Here is a 12,959-nt window from a genome sequence, read left to right as displayed (position 1 = left end):
TCCTATCTGAAAACGCTGAAAACACACAGGCGTAACTGTAACTGAGCAAAGATAAAGAGGGTACTCCCGGCCCTATCACATAGTCCTGAAGCTTCAATTTGATTTACTTAAAATTTCTCTGATTTAATAATCTCTAAAGGATTATTTTACCCTAAGATGAACGCTGGAAGTAAAATTAGACCATTTTGGGAGGCTTTGCTGAAGGTTTAACAGGGTCTCCCTATCAACTGCAATCTCTAAATTTCTTTCCTTTAACAACAAGAAAAAATGTAAGCCAAACAAGGGTCCAGTCATGCTTTTTTCAATGTGAATATCTGTAGAGAGTACTCATCTCTTTGAGGCTTTGTTTCCAGTCCTTGTATTAATTCATTTTTGGTTTTAATCAGATTTCCTTTTTACCTTTTTCCACTCATCTTTAAACAGGAACTAGCAAGGCTGGCTCACTGCATGAAATTTTAGGAGGTTAATGGTGTAAATTGCATGACTTAGTGTTTCCAGTTTATGAATGAAAATATCTATTTTTACAGAGTGCATATTACTTTTTACTTTTACTTTAAGTTTTAGAACTATAGCAACCTGACAATAAAACTACCTATGTTGTTGAGAAACTAAGGCTTGGAATGCGTGTGACTAACCAGTTTTACTATTCCTTCCTTTTAACTGCAAATGGTAAAGTCCTTATATCGATGAAATGACAATCTCCTCTCTCTCTCTCCATGGCCCCCCCTTTTTTCTCTCTCTCTCTCTCTCTCTCTCTAGCTGACACCCACACATGTGCACGTGCATACAATTTCCTAATTCAATAATTATGCAGAAACATTTGAATAGTAAATTGTTAGGCTTAAAATTTTAATCTTAAAATAAGTATATAAAATATAGCTTATTCTATTAAAAATGTTTATTCCGGGCGCCTGGGTGGCTCAGATGGTTAAGCAACTGCCTTCGGCTCAGGTCATGATCCCGGGGTCCTGGGATCGAGTCCCGCATCAGGCTCCCTGCTCCTTGGGAGCCTGCTTCTCCCTCTGCTTCTCTGTCTCTCTCTCTCTCTCTGTCATGAATAAATAAGTAAAATCTTTAAAAAAATGTTTATTTCATTCCTGGGAAACCCAATCTAGGAAAATGACAAGAATTGCTATGAAGTGGAATATACAAACTAATTGAACAGAGAATTCTGATATAGAATCAAACACATATGGGAAATTGATTTAAATGTGACATTTTTCATCAATGGAGAAAAGCAGGATTACCTATAAATGAGGTTAAAATAACCAGAACACTGTTTGAAAAAGTAAAAGTTAAATCCCTCTTTTAGTCTTTTTACCAAAATAAATTCCAGCCATATCAAAGATTTAAATGTGAGAAAAATGAATCTTTAAACATTCTCAACAAAAGCACAAATAAAATTATTATTGTTTTGAAACAGAGAAGGTCTTTCTGACCAGGACATATGATTAAGAACACCATAAAAATAAAAGGAATAATACATTTAGCAGTACAAAACTTTTAATTTCTATATGACAAAATTAAAATAAGCTGATGATAGGAAAATAGGAAATATTTTTACACTGTGTAAAACTGTACAGATACAGTTTTAAATACAGATAACTTTCTTAATATACAAAGAGCTTATACAAATCAATAATTGTTTTTTGAGTAATTCAACAGAAAAATGAGCAAAAATGAGCACACAGAAGAAAATACATGCAAATAAACTCTGTCATACAAAAAGCTAAACCTTATCCAGAACTCAAAATGTAAATTCAAACAAATATGATGCCATTTTTATGCATTTGAATGGCAAAGATAGACAGAAAAACAGATAGATGATAGATTATTTTCTGTAAATAAGAGTATGTGTTTTATATATAGAAACACACACATATATGTATCCATATGCCCTGTGGTATATATTTATAATAATTATATCTGAAAAATAGGCAAGACTTGATTGCCTTTAAAAATGATCCCAATGTGGCAAAGGGAGGCTTTTTTTAAATTATTTTTTAAATTTTTCTTTTTCTTATTATGTTATATTAGTCACCATACATTACACCATTTGTTTTTGATAGTGTTCCATGATTCATTGTTTGTGTATAACACCCAGTGCTCCATGCAGAATGTGCCGTCTTTAATACCTATCACCAGGCTAAACCATCCCCCCACCCCCTCCCCTCTAGAACCCTCAGTTTGTTTCTCAGAGTCCACAGTCTCTCATGGTTCATCTCACCCTCTGATTTCCCCCCCTTCATTTTTCCCTTCCTTCTCCTAATGTCCTCCCCCTGACACCAGTTAGAATGGCAAAACTTTACAAGGCAAGAAACAACAAATGTTGGAGAGGTTGTGGAGAAAGGGGAACCCTCTCACACTGTTGGTGCGAATGCAAGTTGGTACAGCCACTTTGGAAAACAGTGTGGAGGTTCTTCAAAAAATTAAAAATAGAGCTACCCTATGACCCAGCAATTGCACTACTGGATATTTACCCCAAAGACACAGATGTAGTGAAAAGAAGGGCCATATGCACCCCAATGTTCATAGCAGCAATGTCCACAATAACCAGACTGTGGAAAGAGCTGAGATGCCCTTCAACAGATGAATGGATAAAGAAGATGTGGTCCGTATATACAATGGAATATTACTCAGCCATCAGAAAGGATGAATACCCAACTTTTACATCAACATGGATGGGACTGGAGGAGATTATGCTAAGTGAAATAAGTCAAGCAGAGAAAGTCAATTATCATATGGTTTCACTTATTTGTGGAACATAAGGCTTTCATTTTTTTTAACAGACTTTATTTTCAGTTTCACAGAAAAATTAACTAGAAAGCAAAGTTTCCAAATATACCCATTACCCCCACATGTATAACCTCCCCCACTATCACTATTTCGCACCAGCTGATGTTACGACTGAGGAATCCACAATAACACATCATTATCACCTGAATTTACATCAGGGTTCATTCTTGGTGAACTTTTTATGGGTTTTGACAAATATTCAACAGTATGTGTCTACCATTATAGTATCATTCAGGATACTTTCACTGCCCTCAAAATCCTCTGTGCTCTGCCAATTCTTCCCTCCTCCGTCTAGCCCCTGTTAAACAGTGATCTTTTTACTGTCTCCATAGTTTTGGCTTTCCCAGAATATCATATAGTTGGTATCATATAGTATGTAGCCTTTTCGGAGTGCTTCTTTCAATTAGCAATATACATTCAAGTTTCCTCCATGTCTTTTCATGACTTGATAGCTCATTTCTTTTTAGTGCTGAATAATATTCCGTTGTCTAGAAATACCAGAATTTATTCAATCACCTACTGCAGGACAACTTGGTTGCTTCTAATTTTTGAGAATTATATAATTATGAATAAAGCTCCTAGGAACATCCACGTATGGGTTTCTGTGTGAACACAAGTTTTCAACCCATCTAGGTAAAAACAAAAAACAAAAAACAAAAAAAACAAGGAGAATGACTGCCAGATTACATGGTAAGGATATGTTTAGTTTTGTCAGAAACTACCAAACTGTCTTCCAAAGTGACTGTACCACTTTGCATTCCAAAAGCAATGAAAGAGAATTCCTGTTGCTCCATATTTTGTCAGCATTTAGTATTGTCAGTAATTTGGATTTTCATCATTTTAACTGGTACGTACTGGGACTTTTGCTTTTTATACCTCATTTTTCAATAGTATTTGAATTTCTTCATCATGAAATTTTTTTAAACCCAGGATTATCCACCCAGAAACCCACAAAAATCTTCCCAGCTCAGGAGCTACTCTACACTGGATTTCTTTATTCCATTTTCATATTTCTAGAATAATCATATTCTATAGAAAGTTGAAGTAATCACACTAGATCAGAACCCAGGGTTTAAGGCCATAATTTGGCCTGAGGCCATAATTTGGAAATTATTAGATGATTGCATGGGCTCAGCTATAACAAAATGCAATATTGTAATTCTCTCTGGTTCAAATTACCCTTCTTACAAATTATCTAGATTTTCTGACACTGATAAACTTTTGAGGATTTGGCCATATCTGAGAAATTCAGATCAGCCATGTAATTCAGGCAGTCCCTGACTCGTTATACCCAACCCTAACCCTAATGTGCTCTCAGATTCCACCCAAAGGCATCTGATACCTCTGTAGCAAAACAGAGAGCAAAAAAAAGGGGACAGAGAGGGAAGAAAATCTGACCATTACTTTGAATTTCCTTGCTTGTGTGGGTTTTGGTCAGATAAAACTCCAATTATTTTTGACTGCATTAATTTCCTTTCCAGTAAAGTGCTTAAAGAATAATATACTTCCAGTTAAAGCTTTTAGGGTGGACCATTGCTCAAGCCATTTTCAACTTTATTGGACAAAGCATTTGAAAATATACTATGGGTAAAAATTCAGATATGGCTCTTGGGGAAAAGCAAGATGACTTAATAGGTCTCCCTATCAACCCACCTAACTTCTGTGATTGAATTAATACAGAGGATAATGGGGGAGGAGGGATGGAAATGTGAATTGTAACCACAGTTTGAGCTGTGTACAGTTACATCATGGCATCAGTTTTTCCACTCAAGCTGGTAAATGACTACAACCAGAGATATGTGAACCCTTTCTGATGAGATATAAATCAGTCCAAACAGTCATCCAGTTCTCTCTTGCAATGAATTTAAATCATATCTTTCCCCTTCTTTTAAAAAGCCTTGGGTTCTCATTTCATTTCTAGCTCCGTGGTCTAAGCTCAATTTTTAAGGGATTGATCCAGTTGCCTACCCCTGAAACTTGAAAAAAATTTAAAAATAAGTCCAAACTATCAAATCCTAAGATCTGGTTCAGTGGGGTTTGCCACAGGATAAAGGAGTGCAGGAGTATATCTCACCTAAGTGGCTCACAGAAGTTTAAGGACTATATTTACCAGTTAGCTATTACAGTATACCGAAACACCTCTATATTTAATGGCCCAAAACATTATGCATTTTTATTGCCCAGAAGTATCTGGGAAGGTTGGCCTTTGGGCCTTCTTGTCGGGGTAGTTCTGCTGGTTTTAGCTAGGATTTCTCAAACATCTGTGGTCCACTATGTGTTGGATAGGCACCGTGCCAATCTTGGTTGGCTGGCTATTAACTGGTATAGGATGGTCTCATCAGGGATATCTCATCTCTGCACAATGTGGTTTCTTATTCCCCTGCAGGCTAGTCCAGGCAGAGGCAGGGTCCAGAAGAAAACAAAAGCAAACAGGTCTCCTGAGGCCTTTACTCAGAATTGGCACACCATTATTTTATCCACATTCTGTTAGCCAAAGCAAGTCATAAGGATAGTCCAGATTCAACAGATGGAGAATAGACATCACCTCATAAGACAAGCTTCAGAGGGTATTGACATGGGGAGGGGTCAAAAGTTGGAGGCATCTTTCTAATAATTTATAATAGTACCATCTCTTTCCTTTTCTAGCTGAAACTTCAGACATTCTGGGCACATCCGGGGAGCATCCCAGCATCCAGGGCAAGGGTTCTTTTTGTTTTGTTTTTTTGGGGTTGAGCTTTTTAATATCATAAATCAGTGTCCAGCCTGGCCTCTCACTGCCAGGCCCCTTCCTGGGCCTCCTATCTTCATATTGCCTGGAAGGCTGCCTGCAGCCAGGGCTTCTCCCATTCCCTAGGAAGGATCCAGCACCAGCCTAAGAGAGGAGGCAATAACAGCTAACAGGGTGGGAAGGGGGAGAGACAGAAGCTTGTGCAGGCATGTGTATGTATGTACTTACGTGTGTGAACACATGTGGAATTAAAGGTTTACAGACCCTGGTTCAGGGACAGTCTAGGATGGGAGAGGAGGTAGGGCAAAGAGAAGCACATCTTTTCTCCCTGACACCTCAGCCTCACTGTTCCCCAGGGACAGACACATGGGGTAAGTGGGAAACCCATCCCTGGACTGGAGTCCTTTTGAGTCTGGTTGGAGTCATAGATCCAGTCTGTGGGGTCACTGGGTTTGTCTCCTTCTGAAAGCCCTGGGAGAGTGGGAGGTAAGAAGTAAAAGGAGATAAGTCTCTGCTAGAAGAACTTGACGCCCTGGCCATCGCTGATGATGATGATCTCAGCCTTGTGCTCCTGTTATAGGGGCTGCAGAGCCTGAAGTAGAGTTTCTTCATCCAGCCCATGGAACTCCTCATCCTCTGTGTCATCCCCATTGGTCAGTTCATACAGGGTGAACATGGAACATGCCATCATACCTGTGTTCACCATTAGCAGAGCTCAACATCAGTGACTCCTCCTCAAATTATCTAAGCTTCAGAAAGACAGGTAGGCTCCTGCAAGTGAACATTGGCTCTCTCTCTCTCTCTCTCTCTCTCTCTCAACCTCTCAATCTCTCTCTGTCTCTGTCTCTCCCCTCCCTTCCTCCTGCTCATTTTCCCTCCCATCTTACTGTATACTATATTCCTGTATGTCCCCCACATTAAACAATGCCTGGCTCAAACGCTCAATAAATATTTGTGAATGAATGAATGAGTGAAAGGAAGCATTATGTAAGAGGATCTATTAACAGAGTCAGATGGAGAAAGTGAACCAAATTCAACAGAGACTGGGGAAAGCAGTCATGGAGTGATGCAAAGCATATAAGAGAAATCTACCCTAGAGAAGACTTCAGGACTGAAGTAAAATGACAGCAGTGATGGTGTTTTTGAAGTTCCTGCTGCTGCTAGCTTGGCCATGCTGATAATATTTAAACAGGCCACGGCACAATAGACAGGGAGCAACGAATCTGCCGCAGAGATGAAGTGGAGCAGGAAAAACAGGAGATTACACAGCTACTGTCCTGGAAAGCAGTTGATTCCAGGTGACTGAGAAGGAAGGGAAAGGGTGACTCTCTCTGGAGTGGACTGGGGTAGCTTTTACTCACTGGCCTGGGAGGACTGTCAGTAAATGCCATGGACCTTGCCACCAGGTAGGGCCTAACGACAGAGTTGTGACAAATGATGACAGCCAATTGGGAGGAAAGAAAGTAAAATGACAAGAAATAGGCCCTGGGAATCTGACCATGGCAAAGAGAGAAGCTGATGGTATCCACCAAGGCAGGACCAAGGAGAAACCAAGGTTCGTGCATCAGGGATTCCCCAGCCCCTCGAGGCCATGCACATATTTGACTCCCCTGTCCTTTAGCAAGCAGAGAGTGTTTTATCCCATCAGTAAAATCTGCATTGCTGGGATGACAGGACTCACTTTCTGTAAGGTGCATAACAACTTTCCGACATGTTGTCAGAATGTGTCAGGTCGAGTTACTGTGATTCTGTTTCACGAGGACGTGACACATGGCACCATTGCCGGCGATTCAGACATTTCCTGTCAATGCCTGCCACTCACGAATGGATTTGTAATCAAACCCAAGTCACAGCTAGGCTTTTTGCAGGAGAGTCACTTCCAAGTTTTACTTTTAATACCTGAGGTTTTGTGTTACTGATATTAAATAAAAACTCTTTGCAATGAATTTTAAATGAGGTAAAAGCTCTCACCAGAGATTTGTTAAAAGCAGATGAACAGCTGTTCTCTTTTCCCCCCTTTTTAGTAGAAGGGCTTTAAATTATATATTAACCAAAAAGGTAAACAGAATAAAATGGGCAATTAAATATTAATGGAAGATGTAGTGGAATTGTCCTGTGCTGCACTTAAAACAGCCTGAATGATTGAGCTGTGAATTGCTCTCCCTGAGGTATTGAAATATTCATCAGTGCTATTTAATAAATGTTCATATTCGTAGGCACTCATGTTTACACTACAGCACTTGCAAGAGAGTGCTTACTAAAGAAAACATGCTAATGGAAGGTGAACTTTCCTGTACAGTGAGTCACCTTAAATTATACAGAGTGTGCCGCTGAGGAGATGGGGAAATCTCTCCTCTGACAAATGAGAAGCTTGCAGAAGAGAGAAGCATCTTTTGTTAAGAGAAGGGCTGGGGATGGCATAGAGGCGTTGTGGCACCAAGACTCTTTTGAGGTTTTTAAAAATTTATCCGGTTTGCATTTTAAAAATGTTTAACCTTTCCTGCCTGAAGCAGAGCTTCATTCCAGTGCTATTACTGCAAACTGCCTATCTTATGGGAAGGGATGCAAGAGATAGAAAAAAGAGACTGCAGGGGAAACCCTTCAACAACTAAGGTATAAGCACTCCATGTGACAGCAAAGCTGACACAAAGACACACACAGCATTTACAGGCAGAGGTGGACACTGCCACTTATCGCTTCTCCTTTGTGACATTTATTTAGTCATTCTTTCCCAAGAACTGCAGATATTGTATCACCTCAAGTGAGAAGCTTGATTGTTCTCATAAGTTAAACAGGATCAAGGCCAATCAATATCTTGGAATTGGCTGATCTCTAGGGAAGATATTAAGATTTACTAGAGCAGTGGAGGGAAGGGGCTGAAGCTGTGGCTGCTGGATTTCTGATGAGTGGTATGACCTAAATGGAACATGCCCATCCAACTTAGATACCTGTTTAGTGAAAAATACATAGTCACCCAAGTTCAGCAGCATCATCCACATGTGCTAGAACAGGGTCAATTGGAGGCTTCCTTTGTGACAGCTCTTCATTATCTTTCATGATTAACCAGAAAAAAAATGAGTTAATGTTTATTCAGTGACAAAAGAAGATCTTGGTTCCCAGAGTAACAAAAACAGCCATACAGAGTACTGTAGATTGATTTTTTTTTTTTTTGGTCTCAGTATTTCACTCTACTGTAATAGTATCATACCTCTACTTCCTATGTCCTAGCTTTATAGTGGTTAGAATATACTTCTTACTCCTTGAATGAGGCCTTAGCCATGTAACTTGCTTTAGCTAATGAAATGGACATGGCATGCAAAAATACTGAAATGTTGATGCACATTGGGCTCACTCTCTTGAGCCCCAAACTTTGGCCATATGAAAATGCCTCCAGTAGCTGCTAGTCCAAGGAAGATGAGGGACACTGGCACCAAACCCAACTGAATCTACCTAGATCAGGTGAACTCTAAGATGCTAATATGATATGCCACCGAGTTTTGAGTTCATTATATAGCATACTTATGGCACTGTCAAGGTCAGAGAGGATCATTCCAAGGCTTCTATAGACAGTGGGCAACCACTGATTGTTATTTTTCTCTTTATTAATATGTTTTAGAGAGAATGTAGTATATTACTAACACAACATGTAAGTTTAGACATGAAGATGTGTTCCTTCAGGGAAGGACATCACCTTGCCTTGTACCCACATTTGAAACATTGGAGGCTTCCTTGATTACTCTTTCTTCTTCAACATATTCCCTTCAAAAGGTCACCAAATCCTGTTGATTCAAATATATGAATGTATCTTCTTCTCTCCATTTGCACTGCCACCACCTACTTCCATGTTCTCTAATTTTGAATATCATAAATGGCCTACTCAGTTGTTTTCCAACGTTTACATTTCTATCAGTCATGTTTCTAACAGATCATGGAAAACTTCCTATCTGAAGTTCCTATCTTCCTTCTCTAAATCACTTTAATAAACAAACACCTATTAATGGTTGTCCATCAGTTATAAATACTTCGGAATGGTCCTCCGTGATCTTAAAAATCTGTTCCCAATTACCCTTCTATCTATAATGTTGGTCATCTCTCTTTACTTTCTCCTAAATTATGGCACTCCCACATAATTTTTATTCCCATGGCTTTTTTTTTTATGTTGTCACTTTTGTCTAGGATACTCTCCTCTCTGAGTCACTGTCTAGCATCCCTCAAGTTCCAATGTAATCATATGCTACTCCTCCCTTTAAACTTCTATAAGACTTTAAAGGCCATTTATCCCATTCTATTATAAACTTTCATTGCCAAATGCATGTCTCCCATTATACTAAAAGTTATTTAAAAGTAGAAAGGGAAAAAAGGGGGGGGGCCTACTACAAAGTTAGGTGCTTAATGAATGGCTAAACTCAAATACTATAGCCAGGCAACACTAATTTTTTTGAATATGGAATTATTCCTATTTCTAAGAGGCCTTAGAATTGAGGAACACTGTTAGCAATATAATAGATGAATAGGGAATTGCTTAGGGATAGAATAGAAATAAGTTCTTTGGGGGTTAAGATATATAAACAAAGCAGTAAATCAGAGACTGGTTCTTCTTTTATATTTGTATAAATGACTTGAAAAAAGTGAACATAATAAAATTTTGAAGTTTACAGATATAATTTAAGTTCTTCTGCCCATGGGATTTCAAGCTGATAGGGATAAGTACCACAAAGAACCTTGAGCCTATTTGAGTAGGTATAAAAATTTCAGGTGAAAGATGGAAACAATCCAACTGTCCATCAACTGATGAGTGGATAAACAAGATGTTTCATTTTATATATCCACACAGTGGAATATTATCCAGCCATTTAAAAAATGAAGTAGTGATAAATGCTACAATATAGGTGAACTTTGAAAGATTATGCGAAGTGAAAGAAGTCGGTCAAAAAGGACAATATATTATATGAGTCCATTTATATGAAAGGTCCAAAATAAGTGAATATATGGAGACAGAAAGCAGATTAGTGGTTTCTTAGAGCTGGGGAGATAGGAATATTGACAGGTGATAGTTCAGGAGTATAGGGTTTCTTTTCTGAGGTAATGACTATCCTCCAAAATTGATTATGGTAATGGTTTCACAACTGTGTGAATATACTAAGAAGTATTCATGGAACACTATAAATGGGTGAATTGTACAGTATGTGAATATATCTCAAAAAAACTGTTACCAAAAAAAATTATCTCTGAATGTCTTTAAAAAATAATTCAAATTTGGGGCACCTTGGTGGCTCAGTTGCTTAAGTGGCTGCCTATGGGGCTCAGGTCATTATCTCAGGGTCTTGGGATTGAGCCCCACATCAGGCTCCCTGCTCAGCAGGAAGTTTGCTTCTCCCTCTTTCTCTGCCCCTCTCCACCGCTCATTCTCTCTCTCTCAAATAAATAAAATCTTCAAAAAAATAATAATTCAAATTTTATTTGTAAGAGAATAGGCCCTAAGTTCCATTACAACCTGATAAAGGACTTAAATGACATAATTAGACATGGGTTGTACCTTAGATGGGTTCTAAAATATGGCAATGAACTGCTACAGGCCAACAGTCCCACAAAATACTAAGGATAACCAGGAATTGAACTGAAAGCCAAATCCAATAACATTAAATGATTTATTGTGCTTCCATTGCTGCCACGATCACTCTAGTTGTCATACTAAAATCAATTGTTAGCCACGGAGAATCTACTATGAGTTCAACTCTGATGAAGAATTTTAGGAACTATAAAATATAACTAAGACATAGTTTCTACCCCCAATAAACTTAACTTTAGTTGGAAAGACAAGAAAACACACATGAAATAATTGGCAAGGTGATATCATGAACTCCTGTTTTAGTATTAAAAAGACATAAAGGAGATAACATGAGTTATTCATTAAGAATCTTTGAACTATTTAATCATTTTTAAAAGGAAACCTGGCTAAGATTTTTATAAGACCATTTATAAAACTACCTACTCAAATAGGCTCAAGGTTCTTTGGGCTACTTATCCCTATCAGCTTGAAATGGCCCCCAAATCACAATTATGGTATTTCCACTCAATAAATGGTCTCATGCTATCATGTAAATTTTCTTCCCCCTGCCCCAAATTTGGTAAGTTGCCTATATAGAAACTGACTCACTCTTGAGTGCCAGTATAAAAGAAGAGTTTTGAATTTTAGTAAGACCACCAGATAGTAGCCTGGTTAAGATTTTGAAGCATAATACAAACGGGGGGGCTCTGACTTAATTAAGAGATTCAGAATGAATTAAAGGAAGCACTACCACCCCAAGGAGGAATCCCAGTTCAGTGAGAAAGTACTAAATTATATCTAAACATTTGTTTCCTTAATAATTTCTTCTAAAATCCTTCTTAAATATACTTTTACAAATAGAATGAGACTGACATGCTAATAAAAGTTGTTTTTCTATAAAAGCAAAATTAGGGGTGGCCTGGGTGGCTCAGTCGGTTAAGTGTCTGCTTTCAGCTCAGGTCATGATCCCAGGGTCCTGGGATCAGGCCCCACATCAAGCTCCCTGCTCCCCTTTCCTCCCCGCTCATGTTCTCTCTTGCTATCCATCACACTATCTCTGTCTCCCTCTCTCAAATAAATAGATACATAAAGTCTTTAAAAAAAAAAAAGCAAGATTAAATTTACAATGTGCTTTATTTTAGGGGTGTCTGGGTGGCTCAGTTGGTTAAGCATCCCACTCTTGATTTTGCTCAGGTCACGATCTCAGGATCATGAGATCAAGCCCTGTGTTGGGCTCCGAGCTCAGTAGGAAGTCTGCTTGAGATTTTCCCTCTCCCTCTTCCTTTGCTCTTCCCCACAACCCCCACACACGCTCTCTTTAAGATAAAATAAATAAATCTTCAAAAAATGAAATAAAATGTGCCCTATGTTTGTTGAGAAACTTCTAAGAATCCTAGCTTGTTAGACCAAAAGACCATTGTTCAACTGTTGCAAAAATATCCCTAGGAAGAATATCATGAGTATAAATTTATAAAGTAACAGCAAACATCACAGTCACATGTAAGAATTCAACCTTTGAAACTTGATCTAATGAGCACAAAGCCACCAATCAACACAGAAGAACTGCTACTTCCAATTTACTTTTATTTGATTTCCTCCTAATGTGCTTATAGAACACTTGGCTACTGTGCGAAGAATGTTTTCAAGACCATCTATAGATAAACAGGTGTATGTTGAGTGTGATAAGTCACTGAACATCAACTTAAGTTCTGACAGTAAGACAGACTTACTCTCAGGGCCAGTCATTCTACTGATTAAGCACCAAAGGCAAGATGATTACATTCTACATAGGACACATCGAACTTTAGAAAGAAGCTATCTATTTTGAGTCTATTTGAGTTCTTGCTAAAATTAAGTGGAAAGATAAGGCAAAGGACAAGAGAAATG

Source organism: Eumetopias jubatus, unplaced genomic scaffold, assembly GCF_037043125.1.
Source record: "Eumetopias jubatus isolate StellerSeaLion01/CBP00866 unplaced genomic scaffold, mEumJub1_p1.0 scaffold_15, whole genome shotgun sequence".
Classification (NCBI taxonomy): domain Eukaryota; kingdom Metazoa; phylum Chordata; class Mammalia; order Carnivora; family Otariidae; genus Eumetopias; species Eumetopias jubatus.
This window is presented reverse-complemented; position numbering follows the sequence as displayed.